At 48.8% G+C, this 15,345-nt stretch overlaps 2 protein-coding genes across 4 annotated transcripts in view; one reads left to right on the plus strand and one right to left on the minus strand.

Moving 5' to 3' along the window:
• Window positions 1–15,345, minus strand: part of LOC308247772 (uncharacterized protein) — a 246,509-nt gene that overhangs the window by 50,557 nt on the left and 180,607 nt on the right. The window lies entirely within an intron of this gene.
• The window catches only part of NAB1 (NGFI-A binding protein 1), a 47,832-nt gene continuing 38,353 nt past the window's right edge, over window positions 5,867–15,345 (plus strand). Inside the window, exon 1 of one of the 2 annotated variants that reach the window (XM_080667521.1) lies at window positions 5,867–6,129. The gene's annotated coding sequence lies outside the window, so the exon portion shown is untranslated. The remainder of the gene's footprint in view (window positions 6,130–15,345) is intronic. The other variant, XM_080667520.1, reaches the window with a different exon arrangement.

Consider the following 15,345-nt stretch of genomic DNA (forward strand, 5'->3'; position numbering starts at 1 on the left):
TTGGGAGGTGAGCAAGGCCAGCAGGGAGCTCACAGTCTTGGGAGGTGAGCAGGGCCAGCATGGAGCTCACACTCTTGGGAGGTGAGCAAGGCCAGCATGGAGCTCACACTCTTGGGAGGTGAGCAGGGCCAGCATGGAGCTCACACTCTTGGGCGATGGCCGTGCTTGTGAAGTAAGGAGAGCTGAGCCCTGCAAATGCCGTTGTGGAGACGGTGGCTCCTCCATCTTCCCCCAAAGACCACAGCCGCCTGCAGAAGGGTCTCCAGCAGCACCGACCAGCACTGAGGTCCGTTTGGTGGCAGAACAGGACCAGTGAGAAACAATGACATCAGAGGCTGGCCTGACACCAGTTCTGTCACTGTTTGGATGTGGGAGCCCAAGGAACTAAAGCCGCTCTGAATGACAAAGGCTTGGGTTGGGCAAGTCCCTGGAGCAGGGGCACCTGCCGGAAGATAGAACAACTTCACTTCATGTCCATTTTAGTCAGCTTCTCACAAGTGCAGTTGAACAACTAGTCAGAAAAATAAATGGCTGTATTCGTAACGACAAATTAAAGCACTTCAGGCAAACTTTATCTGTATCTACCTGGCAGGTGATGGACTCTCAAGACTTGTGGGTTCTACAAGACTGGTTACCTACGAGGGCTCAGTTTATTTGTTGGGTGAGTTTCTGATTTTTGTTGTCCTCTTCAAACACGTAGATAAATATAGGACAATTTTGTCTTAATTTTAATTTCATTGTAAACCACTTTTAAAGTAAGATCTTTGTTAAAAATAACATTAAAAATTTCCTGATTTCCACACGAATGCATGTTTATGGTTGAAATTTTTGAAAATTAAAAAACCATAAAGAAAATAAAAATTATCTATAGTATCATCTGCCAGAGATAACTACTGGTAACATTTGGTAAATTTCCTGCCATATTTACTTAGGTAGAGAGATTATAGATTGTTCTGCTCTGTTTTGACCAATAATATTTTATCATCAGCATTTCCCAACACTATTAAATATTAATTGAATATATTCCATCATAAAGATGAAATATAAATCAACAATCATAATTTTTAATGTTTTAGTTTTTCAATGTATAAATCAAGTTGTGATAAATATTCTCTTCTTAGATGTTAATAAACTTTGGATAATATCCTAGAAGTGAATCTGTTGGACCAAATCATATGAACATTTTGAAACTCATGGTTCAATTTACCAACTGCCCTTCTAACGGTTGTTACCAGCAATTTGCACAACAGCCCCTAACCTTACCAACAACAGGGAAATTTGGGAACTTTTTCCTAAGGAACGTATCTTATAGTTGGAAAGAACTCTTACTCTCACTGATAGAGATTGTTCTTAGAGGAGGAGGTAAAAAATATAGCAATAGATGGAAAGATCCTTAAAAGGTTTGACTACTGTATATTATCGCCAATCCTGGGCCAGCTGATGAGTCACGATGCCTAAATCTGGGTAAGCACAGAAATATAATTAAAACTGTAAACATGTTACATGGCAGTAGTTATGTGTGAACAGACTCATCTTCGATTTACCTGTTTCAATAGCCTTACATCTCTCATAGAACAATTCAAACACTGTCCTTTTAGAGTGTCTGCTCTGAGAAGGCAGTCAGAGTTGAGTAATTTGTGGTGCCAATGAGCTCAACTCATGATGAACAAACTCACTCTCTTTACATCCTAGCTGGCGTGGTGAAAGCACTTGGTGCTTTTGAACCCATTCTCCTTGTCTTCCCTTTTCCTGACGCACACCTGCCCCTGACACACGCACCACTTGCTCCCGTCTAACTGAGGGGTAGACGCAGGCTCTCCGCAGGTGAGGACAGGCTGGCTGACCGCTGTTCCCTTCCCTTCCTCCCGCAGCTCTGTCCCAGCCGCTCCATCCCAGCATGCCACCTGTCCCCGGTCAAGAGCACACTTTCATGGCCCAGAAGAATTTATGTGAAGGTGATCTCTGCTCTGCCTCTTCTTTTTCCCTCTCCAGGACAGTCCTGTGCTTGGGTACTTTTCTGTGGGTTATTACTTCTCCCTGAAGAGTCATGTCCATTTTAGCCAGCTTCTCACAAGTGCACTTGTCTTCTTTCCATCCTTTGATCGCCCCTCATTTTCTTCCAACGCTTGCCCGTTGATTCTAAGAAAGACTCTCCTCTTTACACGCTCTCTTCCTATAGCCTTGCTCCCTTTTAAATACATATATATATTTCAGAGGGAGGGAGGGGGAAGGAGATAGAAACACCAATGATGAGAGAGAAACATCGATTGGCTGCCTCCTGCATGCCCCACACTGGGGGATTGAGCCTGCAACCTGGACATGTGTCCTGGCCAGGAATCAAACCATGACCTCCTGGTTCATAGGTCGACACTCAACCATCTACATTTGAATATTTTAAATCTATAATATACATCTAAAGCTTTAAATTTCATATCGCAAAATGTGAGAATTTTAAATTATGTTTCTGGTAATATGAATATTGAACAGAACTCAGTTAATGCAGGGCCTCCACCACACAGAGCAGAAAGCCCATTCCGTGTAGAATTGTTCTGAGGGAATGACAGAACAAGAGAACAGAATTATACTGCACCGTAGATCTTGTAGGTCATAAACCATGCTATTCTTTCTCTCTCCTAAGAACATTTTAAGTCAATTATGAGTTCTTTTGTTTTGAATCACTGAAGCATTTTAAAGTAATATGTCTTTCTGAAAGTAGTAAATTAATGTTCCTTCAGTGAAATTTCTGCTCAAATGTCAGAACCACTACCTACTTCCTACATTATTAGTTTAATAAAAACTTTTTTAGTTCCACAATGTGGAGATGTTTTTTTAATCTAAAAATTCCTAATTTTTGCAAAAGCATTAATAATTGAAGTATTTGTAACAATAATATTTTTTAAGCCTGTTAAACATATATTTTCTGAATTCAAGAGAATAAAATGCACATACAGGATGGAACGGAATATGGAATAGACACCATAACCGTTCTTACAGGCAGAGTGCTTTCCCTCTGCAAACCACGAGGCTAGCCGTGGGAGAAGACTGTGTGTGTGTGTGTGTGTGTGTGTGTGTGCACGCGCTGGAGGGATGGAGGTGGTGTTTTTAGGGGTGGGATGGGTGACAAAAGTGGTAAGAGATAATAAGAATCAGAGTTGCCTCCGATACAGGTGAATGCCTCTTTCGGAGCAGTCATATTGAATAAAGTGTTGTCATATAGACATACACAATTCGATGCCTACAAGCTTAACATTTCATCTTTTCTTCATTTTCCTTCCTCCCAACACCTGCCCCCGCACCAAAGGACACACAGTGGGCCAAAAATGCCATTCTTTGTGTGTGTGTGTGTTAATCCTCACCCAAGGATTTTTTTTTCATTGATTTCTGAGATTGAAAGGGAGGGAGGGAGACATAGATTGTCTGTCTCCCTGATTTGGGATTGGGGGGAGGGGGCGGGTGTGCGCGGCAACCAGGGATCAAACCTGCACCTAGGAATGGAACCTGCAAACCTTCGACCCTTGCATGCATGGGCCGAGGCTCTAACCACTGGACCCCACCAACCAGGGCCAAAAATGCCATTCTTAATGTGGAAAACATACTATCTAAATGTGCTCAGAAAACAAACAAACAAGGAGAGGTTTCAGCGTTTCCCGGCAGAAATAAGCAGTTGCAAGGCCGAAGAAACAGTGTCTGCCCCGACACCTTTCCTTTTCAGCCTCAGGGTCAGCAGGGGAGAGACACAGACAACTGGCCGACAGGATTTACCGTCACCTGTCCTGAGGCTGGAGACAAATCTCCTGGGAGGCTCAGTCCAGGTACAGCTGCGCATTTCGTGACATGCGAATCACTGATGGCTCATCTTCGCGGAAGAAAGTTATTTTTCCCTAGCTGCTCATAACCAGCAGTGTTTGCACAACACCAGGAATCCAGAGAATAACCGGAAGAGAAGACATTTCAGACTTCATTGCCTGACAACTTAACTTTTATCTTTCCAAGAAATTGTCTTTATTTTATAGCAACGTTCTCTTTAGCAGAACAAGATCCAGAGATGCAAAACCAGGACAATGAGGCTGAGACAAACTGCCAGGGGTGATTTCTCCAGGAGGTGAATTCGGCGAAGCAAACATGATTATTCATTCCAAACATCCACGCAACTACCTCCCACCGAACTTTTTACTAACGCTGGAGAAAGGCCTAAGTATGTATATAGCCTGTCCCCCCCCAAAAGGATACACCCTTTGAATGTAATTATAAAGGCGGTGCTTATGAAAATACACGTCATTTGCATTTAACAGCTATCAGCTACTAAAGTGTGTATACATTTTTGGGGGGACATCCTTTATGTTCCATTGTGGCATTACTCATTCCTATAAGGTCTTCACAGGAAGAAAAGAAAAAGGGTTGGGGACTTTCATAAGGTCTTTTTCTCTCAATGTTATCATACCACCCAGTGCTCCAACATCAAGATGTGGTATGAAGACTTTCCCGTCTCAAAGGGTGCCTTGTGTCCCAGCGAAGTGGGCCTGCTCCGGGAGGCCGGCCAGGATGTGGGCGTGGCCGCCTGTAAGGCGGGGGGCGGGGTTACATGTGTGCTAAAGCGGGGTTCTACCTGTACATGCGCTCCTCTCACGTGTACTAAACGCTCCCTACCCTTCCGGAACACAATGCTCACATGGGCCATTCTTTCACGTTCCCATCCTTACAAAGAAAGGAGGAATAGGATTGCTGGCCATTGTCCAAGTGCCTTTTTGGAGGGGTTTTAGTACTTTCTCTGGCTGGAGAAGTTGGTGCGGGCTAACCCAGCACTTCCATGTCGTGCCGTGGGCACTCCTGGGGCGCACCCAGGACTGTCCTACCGCGGCCGGGCTTCCACACCATGGCAAGGGAAAACGTTCACCAGCAAACCAGCAGGCAGGTTGCAAGAGGGTCGGTAAGGTGTGAATTAAGTGACCAGCAAGCAAGACACTTGTCAAAGCTGCCCTTGGGGTCGGTCGGCTCCCATCCCCCCCCCTCCTCCCCCCGACTCGCAGAGCCAGGGTTGCGGTGGGGAGGGGGCACCATGGGCGAGGCAGGTCCTCTGTGAACCCCGGTTTTCCACCAGCGCCTGCACCTGCCGCCCCCACCCACGCGGTCGCAGCCACCTTCCCGGGCCCCCCACCCCCCGGCCATCAGGGGCGCCCCGGGCCCCCCAGCCTCCAGAGGCGAGGACGGGGGCGCACCGGCGCTCGGATCCGTGGGCCCAGCGCGCTCTTTCTTTTTACGTTTTAAGCCTGTCTCGGGGGGGAGTCGGATTTGGCGGGGTTCGCTCTTTGAAATACTATATATTGGGAACCTCACACATTAAAAAAAAAAAAAAAAAGAAAAGAAAAAAGTCTTTTTCTTTTTATTGCAAACCTTCCTGGTTCCCTCGGCAGCTGGAGAGCAGGCCCGAGGCGGCGTCCCCTCCCCGCCGCCCCCGCCCGGAGCCGGGAGCCGGAGCCGGAGCCGGAGCGCGGGAGCCGCCCCCGCCCGCACGCCCACGCGGGGCCTCCCAGCTGCCGCCGTGTGAATGGGCCGCCCTCCGGGTTCGGCGGCGGGGGCGGCGGGAAGAGGCCGTGCCCGGCCCGGCGGCCGCCACCCCCATCCCGCCGCGGCCCACGCCGAGATCTGCGTCACTCGGCCGCGCGTGGGCGGCAGCCGGAGCGGCGCTGGTGGCAAGAGCGGAATCTCCCGACGTGACAGCGCGGGGGCGGGGGCGGCGGAGGCGGCGGGGAGAGCGGGCGCCGCGCGCAGGGCAGGAGGGAGCTGGGGGAGGAGGGGAGGGAGCGGGAGGAGGAGGGGGAGGGGAGGGAGGAGGAGGAGCGGGAGGGAGGGCCCGGCGGGGGAGGCGCCACGGCCGCAGCCCGCGCGCCCCGAAGCGGAGGAGCTGCCCCCCGCGCGGCTGGGCGAGAGCCGTCGGGGCTGCGGGCGGGAGGCGGGCGATCGGAGCTGGCGGGGAGCTGAGCGCGCGCCCGCCGCCGTCCCTTCCCCCCTCGATGGGAGCGGGGGCGTCCCGGCCGCCGCCGCAGTCTGTGCAGGGAGAGCCGGGGGCCGGCACCTCGGAGTCGGGGCTGAGCAGCCTTCGGGGGAGCGCGCGCCCGGACCGCTGGCCGAGTACGTACCGACCGCCGTCCGCGGGTGCTGGACGCGCGGGCACCTGGGGTGGGGGGACGGGCGTCCGTGGGAGCAGGCCCCGCGCCGCCGCCGGGGGGTGGGGGGGAGAGGACGGCATCCGGCTCGTGTGGGCGATTCCCGGAGAAATGCGGGGCGCGGGGGCCGCGAGACGAGGACGAGCCAGGCGGCGGGCCTGACTTGTGAGGCTCCGCTCCGGGAAGCCGGGGCGCCGATCCCTGCCCACCCGGCGGGGTCGGCGCGCGGAGCGAGGGGCGGGGGTGCGCGGTGGGTGCGCGCCCGCCTCCCCCGGGCAGAGTCTCCGTTGGTTTGTTTACTTTGTGGAAGTCTTGCGCGCACAGTCCTCGTTTTCGTCCTGGGCATCCTCGCCCCGAGTGGAGCGCTCTGCAAAGCGGAAGGAGAGTTTGCTGGGAAGTGGCTTGCAGAAACTTGGCACCGGGGCGCAGGGAAGCGAGAGGCTCATTGTGCTCGCTGAGGGCGAGTGTGGAATTTGCAAACACACGTGGGACACACAGGGCTTGGACGCAGAGGTGTGTGACCTTCCTCGTGGAGAAACATTGCGAGTGCCATCACAGGTTTATATGGTCTGCGACCTCGGGGCTCACGGCGCTGGAGACGGGAAAGGACCCTCAGCCAGCCTGCAGAGGTCTGGGGGGAAAGGAATATGCCTTTATCGGGTTTGCTGACCAAGCTCTGCAGCTGGTGATCTGGAGGATTCCTTGACTTGCATCTACTGTACTGATCTCTCGCACCAGCAGCTCTTGGAAGCGTTCAAAATGTGGGGATAGCTGTCATTTTAAAACCTCATCCGAGTTAACCTGTCACTACCAGTTGGTTTGCCAGTGATGTGTCTGCAAACTTGCAAACTTACGGAGTGCAAAGATCAGAAGCTGCGAGGGAAACTCGGGTCTTGTTTGAAAATATTTTGGCAGTTTTAATAGGTAATGTGAGATTGCATAGGAAGAGGAATGGAATTTAAGACGGATTAGTCACGTAGGGAACGCTAGGCTGTTTTGTTAGAAAAGTGTGCACGCAGGGAGTTACCCTCTCAGGTTTTCACTTTTTGGAAGTGCCTCCCTGTAAAACAGCAAACGATGACATGTCATAATGTATGTGTGGGTTCAAGGAGAAATACTGGCAGGAGGACGCACAGGATTCACTTTCTTTCGGGTGGAGGCTGGTGTCTTCCTGGAGACTTGGAAGAGCTGCTTCTAATCTAAGGGCCAGGCGAGTGGCCCTTGGGTTGGTGCAAGGGGACCCTTTTCCCTCCGTTTTTCGGTAGTAAGACATTAAATACTGTCCTCTCATGAAGTCCTAAAAATTAAATTACGTTGTTCTTACAGGTGTCAATCCTGCATATAAGGGTCCTTATAGATGTTTGACGAGGTCAGCCTTTTTTCTTCTTGTTTGAGTGTAAGATATTGGAAAATTGGGTCTGGAAAAAAATTATTTCAAGGAACCATTGAAAGGTTTCTTATTTTCATTTTATTTTTAGCATCTTGCACAAAAGTTAACATGCCATCTTGGTATTAGAAAAGTGTTTTCCTTGGCTATTATGCTTTCCTGCTATATGTGAATATCAATAAGAAAAATAGGAGTAATAAAAACATTGAGGCGTACGTTTTATTTTATTTCATTCTGTTTCTGATTAAAATGACAAAAATCCTTAGGAATACTATAGCTGATATAAGGAAGTGTACTCAGCTTATACGTCTAGTAAATAATTTGCTATGTTTAATAAATTACTTTACATCTTGTCTTATTTCAGAATTATTGATAAAATTGAGTAATCTCAGCTAAATTAATTTTAAAATTTCCTTTTTGTGACTAGTACATAACATCCATTGTTCTATAGGAAAGTTAATAGATCTTCATTCTCCTTGTTTAGAGAATAAGTTAAAGCATTAAATGTTTTTTCTTTTTTACAAAATATTTTTATTGATTTCAGAGAGGGAGGGAGGGAGCGAGAGAGAGAAACATCAGTGATGAGAATCATTGATGAGCTTGGAGAGCCCACAACCTGGACATGTGCCCTGACTGGGAATCTAAGCGGACCTCGTGGTTCCATAGGTCTACACTCAGCCACTGAGCCACACAGGCCAGGCAGACGTTTTCTTTTAACACCACTTTAGGTCGTATTGGTTTGTTACTAAGGATTCTGGGGCTTTGCACTGGGGATTCTTTGAAATAAGACATTACTTGTATTACAAAATGGGGGTTTGAAACCTTTGAAGAATTTATTGCGTAAACTTGTAATATTTAAAGCAAAAGATGGTTGGATGGAGATAGAAGTATGTCAGGTTCTTGTGTCTGTTGACCCAGACACTGTCCTAAGACTTAGGCCTCATCTATTCCATTGTGATAAATCTACTTGTTCTTGTTTGTGCTATTCATGGGCATTATTGGAAATGGGAGCGCTGTAAAAACGCCTTTAAACGTGAGTCTGTATTCTGGATACCACAGAAACATGGTAGGTTTTATTTACATGGAAATGACCATTTTATAGTATGTTTTGAACAGTTTAAGATCCTGCTAATGTATAATTAACTTGTGCACATACATTTCATTGTGGAGTTTTTAAAATATTTTAAGGAGTAAGTAATACCACCCAAGCATAACATGTTTGCTAGCCCCTTGGCTTTGGATTTATCTTACCTACTTCTTTTACTCTTTTTAGTAGAATGAAGAATGGCACAGTTATATTAAATGCAAATTTCCTTTCTGAACTGACATGTTCAAAAACTAGTACAATAGAATATACTCTCTTAAACTTAATGATGGAGCAAGTGGGAGCTTAGAGAAGTTGATGCTGGGGAAACAGTAATCCTTGTCTTGTCAGAATTCTCACAGCTAAAAATACCATTAAGCTTTCGGATAGTTGGTCATTTCTCAGTACGTTGTATTTAGGAGGCTGCACATTAATATAAACAGTATGTTAATTTTCTAGTTTTTAAAGAGAACTTTCTGGAAAAGATGAAATTTAGCTATACTGTGTGTATACCACATGATCGGAGGGCACATATTGTGTGATGAATGACGTGGCTGTTGGTTGTTTGAAGAATTTCCAGCCATACTGTATGATACTGATATTTACCTATTGGTATTACAGTTAGGTTAATGTATAGTTATGGCTTAACTGCGAAATAAATCTGATTTGCTTCTTTCTAATTTTGATAACTTTAAACTTACACTTTCATTAGAACTTTAAGGAGTCTGAAAGAATTTTTTTTCCGCAGCGTCATTCAGAATTCAGAAAAGAATCAATAGAGAAAAATATTTCAAGTTCCCCAAATTACCATTAATTTTATTAGGAGCTAATGTTTAATTCGTAGCCATGACTATTAAAATCCAAACATACCTTGATTTAAGATAGGTCCCTGCATGCTTACTAACGAGTGCCTCTGGGTAAATCATTTGGTGCTTGAAACACATGCACAGGAGTTTACTGCCAGGCCACCCTCCATCACGACGGAACGGAGCACGTTTGTCACGTTAGCAGAGCTCTAGGCCTGGAAAGCAGCGGGAAGAATCCATTTCCCAGGTTTAAGGCCCGTCCTTCCCCAAGTCAAAGTCTTCTTATAAACCTTTCCGGTGGCAGCCTTTCAGCGTGCCCATGCCCCCTTCTCCCAGGCCTGCAGGCCACCCTCTTCCCAGTGAGCGAGGGGGCGCTTCAGGGCCTTCCAATGCAGTCTCTGCCCTCAGCGCCCCGTGCCCTTCCTCACCCTGGCCCTCGCTGTCTTTCATCCCGCTGGTGTGCATCTAGATGTGAAGAGGAAAACAAACTGGTGGAACTAATTCACCTTAATCTGTAATGACTCACAAGCTAACTCTTCCCAAGTTTTTTCCACATTTTTTTATCCGTCTGTAAGAGGTTGCTGTGAACTTAGATAATTTTAAAGTAAAAATTTCAGGCAGCATGGGGAGGAAGGAATTTATAGTTCTCTGCATAAGTAAGCCACATCTTACTGGAGTTAGCCCCAGGTTTCTCTCCCCGCCTGGATGAGTGTCTCTTTGGAATGCTATAGATTTCATAAAAGTGTGTGTATATACATACTATGTATGTCATGTGTGTGTGTGTGTGTGTGTATGTGTGTGTGTAGATACAGATGCGTGAAATATCTATATACGTTTCCTACATCATGAAGAGGAGGATTTAAGAGTGGTGATTATGAAACCATCTGAATATAATGATCAGTTATAAGATTGGTATTTGTTGTTTGGGGATAGTTTATACTGTGTTTTAATTTATAGGAACCATAAAGAAAAAGACCTAGGATCTCTCATGACTAAAATTGACTTCTTAAAATATGGCTGGGGCTGGACTATCATATGTATATTATAACTCTAACCAGGTGTAGTTCTTATATTTGGGAGAGGACCCTTGGATCTCTTGGGGAAAATATCTGTGTTACGGGAACTCAGCATATAGCCTGATAAGAAAGAGGAAGTCTTGAGGATGAGAGAGTGAAGAGGGTTGTAGTGTGTAAAGTAGCAGGAGGGGCTGTTATTAGATTGCTAATTCCCTGGGACACGATCCGAAGGCATCCCTTTTGGATATGAAAGAGGGTGCTGGTCCGATTCTACCTCAGACATTGGGTTTCCTATAACAGCAGCCTGTGCGGAGATGTTACTGAGCTGTGCTAGGAGTAGAGGGCATCGAAGATGAATGAGACCACGTCCCTGCCCTCGGGGAGCTAGCCCTAACCACTCCTGCTTAGTCCTTGGACCACGAGGAAGCACTTGATAGGCCATGGGAAACAGCTCCCTGACATCCTCCAGGCTGGATGTGGGGATTCAGGGCAGGACAGAGGCCTTTCATGGTCCCTAGGGAAAAGAACTATTCCTTCATTCCTGCCCCGGTCTATTCCAAGCTTCAGCCTGCCTATGGCCCCACAATCACTCTCAAAACTCGCCAGTAACTGCTGGCCTCTCTCTAACCTCTCCGCGGCTTGACACCAATCCTTGAAATGCTTTTCACCAGTGGTCGGCAAACTCCTTAGTCAACAGAGCCAAATATCAACAGTACAACGATTGACATTTCTTTGGAGAGCCCAATTTTTTAAACTTAAACTTCTTCTGACGCCACTTCTTCAAAATAGACTCGCCCAGGCCGTGGTATTTTGTGGAAGAGCCACACTCAAGGGGCCAAAGAGCCGCCTGTGGCTCGCGAACTGTGGTTTGCTGACCACTGACCTAGACCTACACGGTGTCTTCCCTACCTTCCCTTTGCAGTTCTTTGCAAGACTTTAATTCAAAGTTTTAAATTCGATCCCTTTTCTACTGTCTTTTGATATTCTCCCTCGATGAGCACGTCCGCTCCCAAGCTCCAGTCACCGCCTCTGGGAGACTGCCCTCAGATGGCTCACTGCAGCTGGAGGATGGCCCGCGGGCCAGGGGCCAGGGCTGTTGCGACAGGCTCTCCCATCCAAGTGCACACGAGCACTGGCTGGGAGTGAGATCCTCTCACACATGTCCAGTTTGCAAAGGAAAAGCAAGCAAGCACTGTGTGACTTAATAAAATACGGTCTCTTAATTGACAGTATAACCAAAGTCATAGGAGTAGTTGTCATATGCATTCTCAATCAACAAATACTGCAAGTAAAACTATCAATGAATATTTGCAACTTTGTAGTTAAAGTGATTGTCATACCCGAAAAGTCTGAAAACCACTAGCTCAAAACATTTTTCTGATAATTCAGCATTTCAGCTACTACTTGGGGATGATCAGAACCTCAAAATGGCTAAGTCCAAAAGCAGGGATGTTTATCTTCCCTTCCTCCCTTCTTCCAGACTCCCAGATTTATTCTTTCCAACTTCATTTCTTAGTTGCCCACTACCCTTCCAGTTGCCTGAATTAACAGAAGTGGGGTTGCCTCTTTGCGTTTTCCTCTTCCTTCCGCAAATGTGCGCGTCCTTCAGCCACAGCATCACCCTCCTCCCTGCTCTGCCCCCAAAGCACCGGGTTCTAGTTCTCAAGCGTCTGGTCCCAACCACTCCCTCGCCTCCTCACCGCCGCGCCAGCTTCCATTTCCTGGAGCACAGGGTGGCCCTTCGCTCCCTGTGCCAACGTCTCCACTTGGAGAGAGAAGCCCACACGACTCACCCAGGGGCCCAGGCCCCCGCCTGCCTTTCCAGCCGGCTCTCCGGTCCCTGTGATGCCCCTGCGCTCCTGCCACCCAGATGCACGGCATTCCTCACGCCCCAGGCCAGGCAGCCTCTCCCCTCCACCTCCAAGGCCTTTTCCGAAAAGCCGCCCACACCCTGGCTGGGGGCACGCGCTCCTTCTCTGAGCTCCAGTGTGCTCTCTCCTGAGCTGGTCCTGGGCGGTCAGAGGAAAGGTGGGCCCGCCCCCCCCCCCCCCCCCCAGAACCACTGAGGAGGGAGGAGACAGGGAAACGCACTTCACCGCAGGGATCAATGCCGCCAGGTGGCCCAGGGAGGAGGCGTGAACTGCCCAGTGGGTTTGCTGTGCTGCCAGCTCCCTGTGCGCAGAGATGCATTTTGCAGCCGTGGGCAAACTATGGCCCGCGGGCCGGATCCGGCTGTTCTGTCCGGTTCTCTTGCTCTCCCCTCCGCTCCTTTACTTTGGATTTATATTAGTTCACACAAACACTCCATCCATGCTTTTGTTCCGGCCCTCCGGTCCAGTTTAAGAACCCATGGTGGCCCTCGAGTCAAAAAGTTTGCCCACCCCTGAGTTAGAGGCTTTCTCTTGATGTATCCGACCTTCGTGTGGAAGCATGCGTAGAATTTGTAAAAACAGAAAATCTCATCATATAAAAATTGTCTTTTGCCGAAACCGGTGTGGCTCAGTGGATAGAGCGTCGGCCTGCGGACTGAAGGGTCCCGGGTTCGATTTCGGTCAAGGGCACGTACCTTGGTTGCGGGCACATCCCCAGTGGGAGGTGTGCAGGAGGCAGCTGATCGATGTTTCTCTCTCATCGATGTTTCTAGCTCTCTATCCCTCTCCTTTCCTCTCTGTAAAATACCAATAAAATATATTTAAAAAAAAAATAATCCATAGTTACAAAGAGTAAACTCATTGTTTTTTAAAAAAAAATTGTCTTTTGCGTGAAATCTAATTAATATATGAAGCGGTGGGTGTTGAAAGGATCACAACACGCTTTTGTAGGAAACGGAAGCGTTCTCCCGCTGCCAAAGCTCAGGGAGAAGAGTCCTTTCCCAGCAGGCAGTGCGGCCTCAGGAAGCTCCCCCCCCCCCCCCCCCCCCCCCCCCCGGGCTCCAAGTTCACCTCCGTGGCTGTCCGCAGGGACCCTGACTTTGGAAATACACACTTGGCCCTGTCAGTCCTTACGGAGCTGTGGAACCACTACGTTCTCACCAGCACCGAGCCTTTTCTCCTGGGGCCGAGGGAGTCCCCTGTATTTCTGGGTGAAGATGAGAAAGGATAAACAGTTGAAAACGGATATATTCTAAGATGGTTGCCTTTTCTCAGAAGAATAAAACCTAAGTTTGGGTCTTTAGTTCTCCTTTTAAGTTTCTTCTTAAATTTTATTTGCCTAACGTTTTTTTCTTACTGCTCATAAAAAGATTCAAAAACTCCATTCTAGATTTTTCTCAAATACTCTTTCCTCTATTCCATAACTTGGGGGAGTACGTAGGATGAGATAGATAATTGATGGTATCGTAAACCTTGCAGAGTTACAGCCCTCTTAGGAAAAGGATTTGGGGTGTGTGCGCGCACGTAGGTGCGTATGTGTGTTTGTATGCTCTTGAGTTGATTGCCTGTGGAGCCAGTGCATTAGGCGTGTGATGGGAAAGTAAGTTCCTGTCCTTCCGCCTTAGACAGCTTCTAGAAGCCCTTGTTTGGTGTAATGGTGGAAAACAGAATTGAGCTCGTGTGTGTCACTCCTGAGAGCTGCGTTCTTGTGGGTCAGTTTCTAGCTGGGTGAACACTCGGGAGGGGCGGGCCAGGCCAGCACACCATCCCGTGGGGCCGGGAAGCTGCACGAGTGTCTTTGTCCAGTGGACGGAGGTGACGTGGACGTGAAGGCGGACCTTAGGAGCCTGGATGGTCACCACACAGAGGAGTGTGGTGCCCAGAGGGGATACTAGACAGGGATCTTCTCGCGTGGTTTGCCGGAGGAGTCTCTGGGAAAGTCATCAGTCCCCATGGCAATACCCCGTCAAAGACAAAGCCTTAAAAGCTGAGGAGTCGCTAGCTGAGCAGAGCAGATTGTGGGTGACCAGGGGTTCCAGGAGTGGGGCTTCCCAGGGGTCAGCCTTAGAGCGGCAGGGAGAGGCACCCTCCCGGGAAAGGGTGGCCCAGACTCCATCCCGGGGAGCATTCTGGTGGATGGCCTGGAACAGAAGTCCCAGATTTGGTCTGGCCCTCGGGGATGTTCCTGGCATCCCTCCGCTGGCCGCGTCTTCTCCCCGTGAATGACGGCTCCATACTGTTTTCGCTTGAGAGTGGAGCTTCCATTTTCCTCTGCATTCTTTTCGCCTTCTGTCATTTTCTCCACCGAGGGCTGCAGGGTCCTTTTAATGCGAAGAGGGTGCGTTAGTACAAGTTTGCTTCTCTGAAACGGAAGTACTTGGCCCACACCTTTGTATGTGGGAGGTCTCCAGGCAACTGTGAATAACGTGAAGGCTGCCGAGAGGTCAAGAAGCGCTTCGCTGGGTCTTGTTCCGTCTCTCCAGGCGGCTTCTCTGTCTTGCTCGGCTCCGCCCTTTCTGTTTCTGCCGTGGCTCTGTCTTGGGCTCTCTCGCCCTCCCTGGTGTCATCCTGTGTCTCTGACCCGTATCACCCCGAGACCCCAGCGCTGTGCCATGAAGTGCAGTGTGTTTGAAGGACACCCCATCGTCCTGATTTGTCTGTGTCCCCAAGGCCTGTCACAGTCTAGACCAGGGGTGGGCAAACTTTTTGACTCGAGGGCCACCATGGGTTCTTAAACTGGACCGGAAGGCCGGAACAAAAGCATGGATGGAGTGTTTGTGTGAACTAATATAAATTCAAAGTAAAGGAGCGGAGGGGAGAGCAAGAGAACCCACCGCTCTTTCGGCTCCGCGGGCTGGATAGAACAGCCGCCCGCGGGCTGTAGTTTGCCCACGGCTGGTCTAGACTTTCCCGTCGTCATCCATCACTCCTTTCTTCCTGGACGTGAACATGTAGGCCGAAAGATCACCAGGTCTCGTCACTGACTTGTTTGAAGTCTTCCTGCCTTTTTTTCTTGT

This window comes from Plecotus auritus (genome assembly GCF_963455305.1).
Source record: "Plecotus auritus genome assembly, chromosome: 5".
In the NCBI taxonomy this organism is placed as follows: domain Eukaryota; kingdom Metazoa; phylum Chordata; class Mammalia; order Chiroptera; family Vespertilionidae; genus Plecotus; species Plecotus auritus.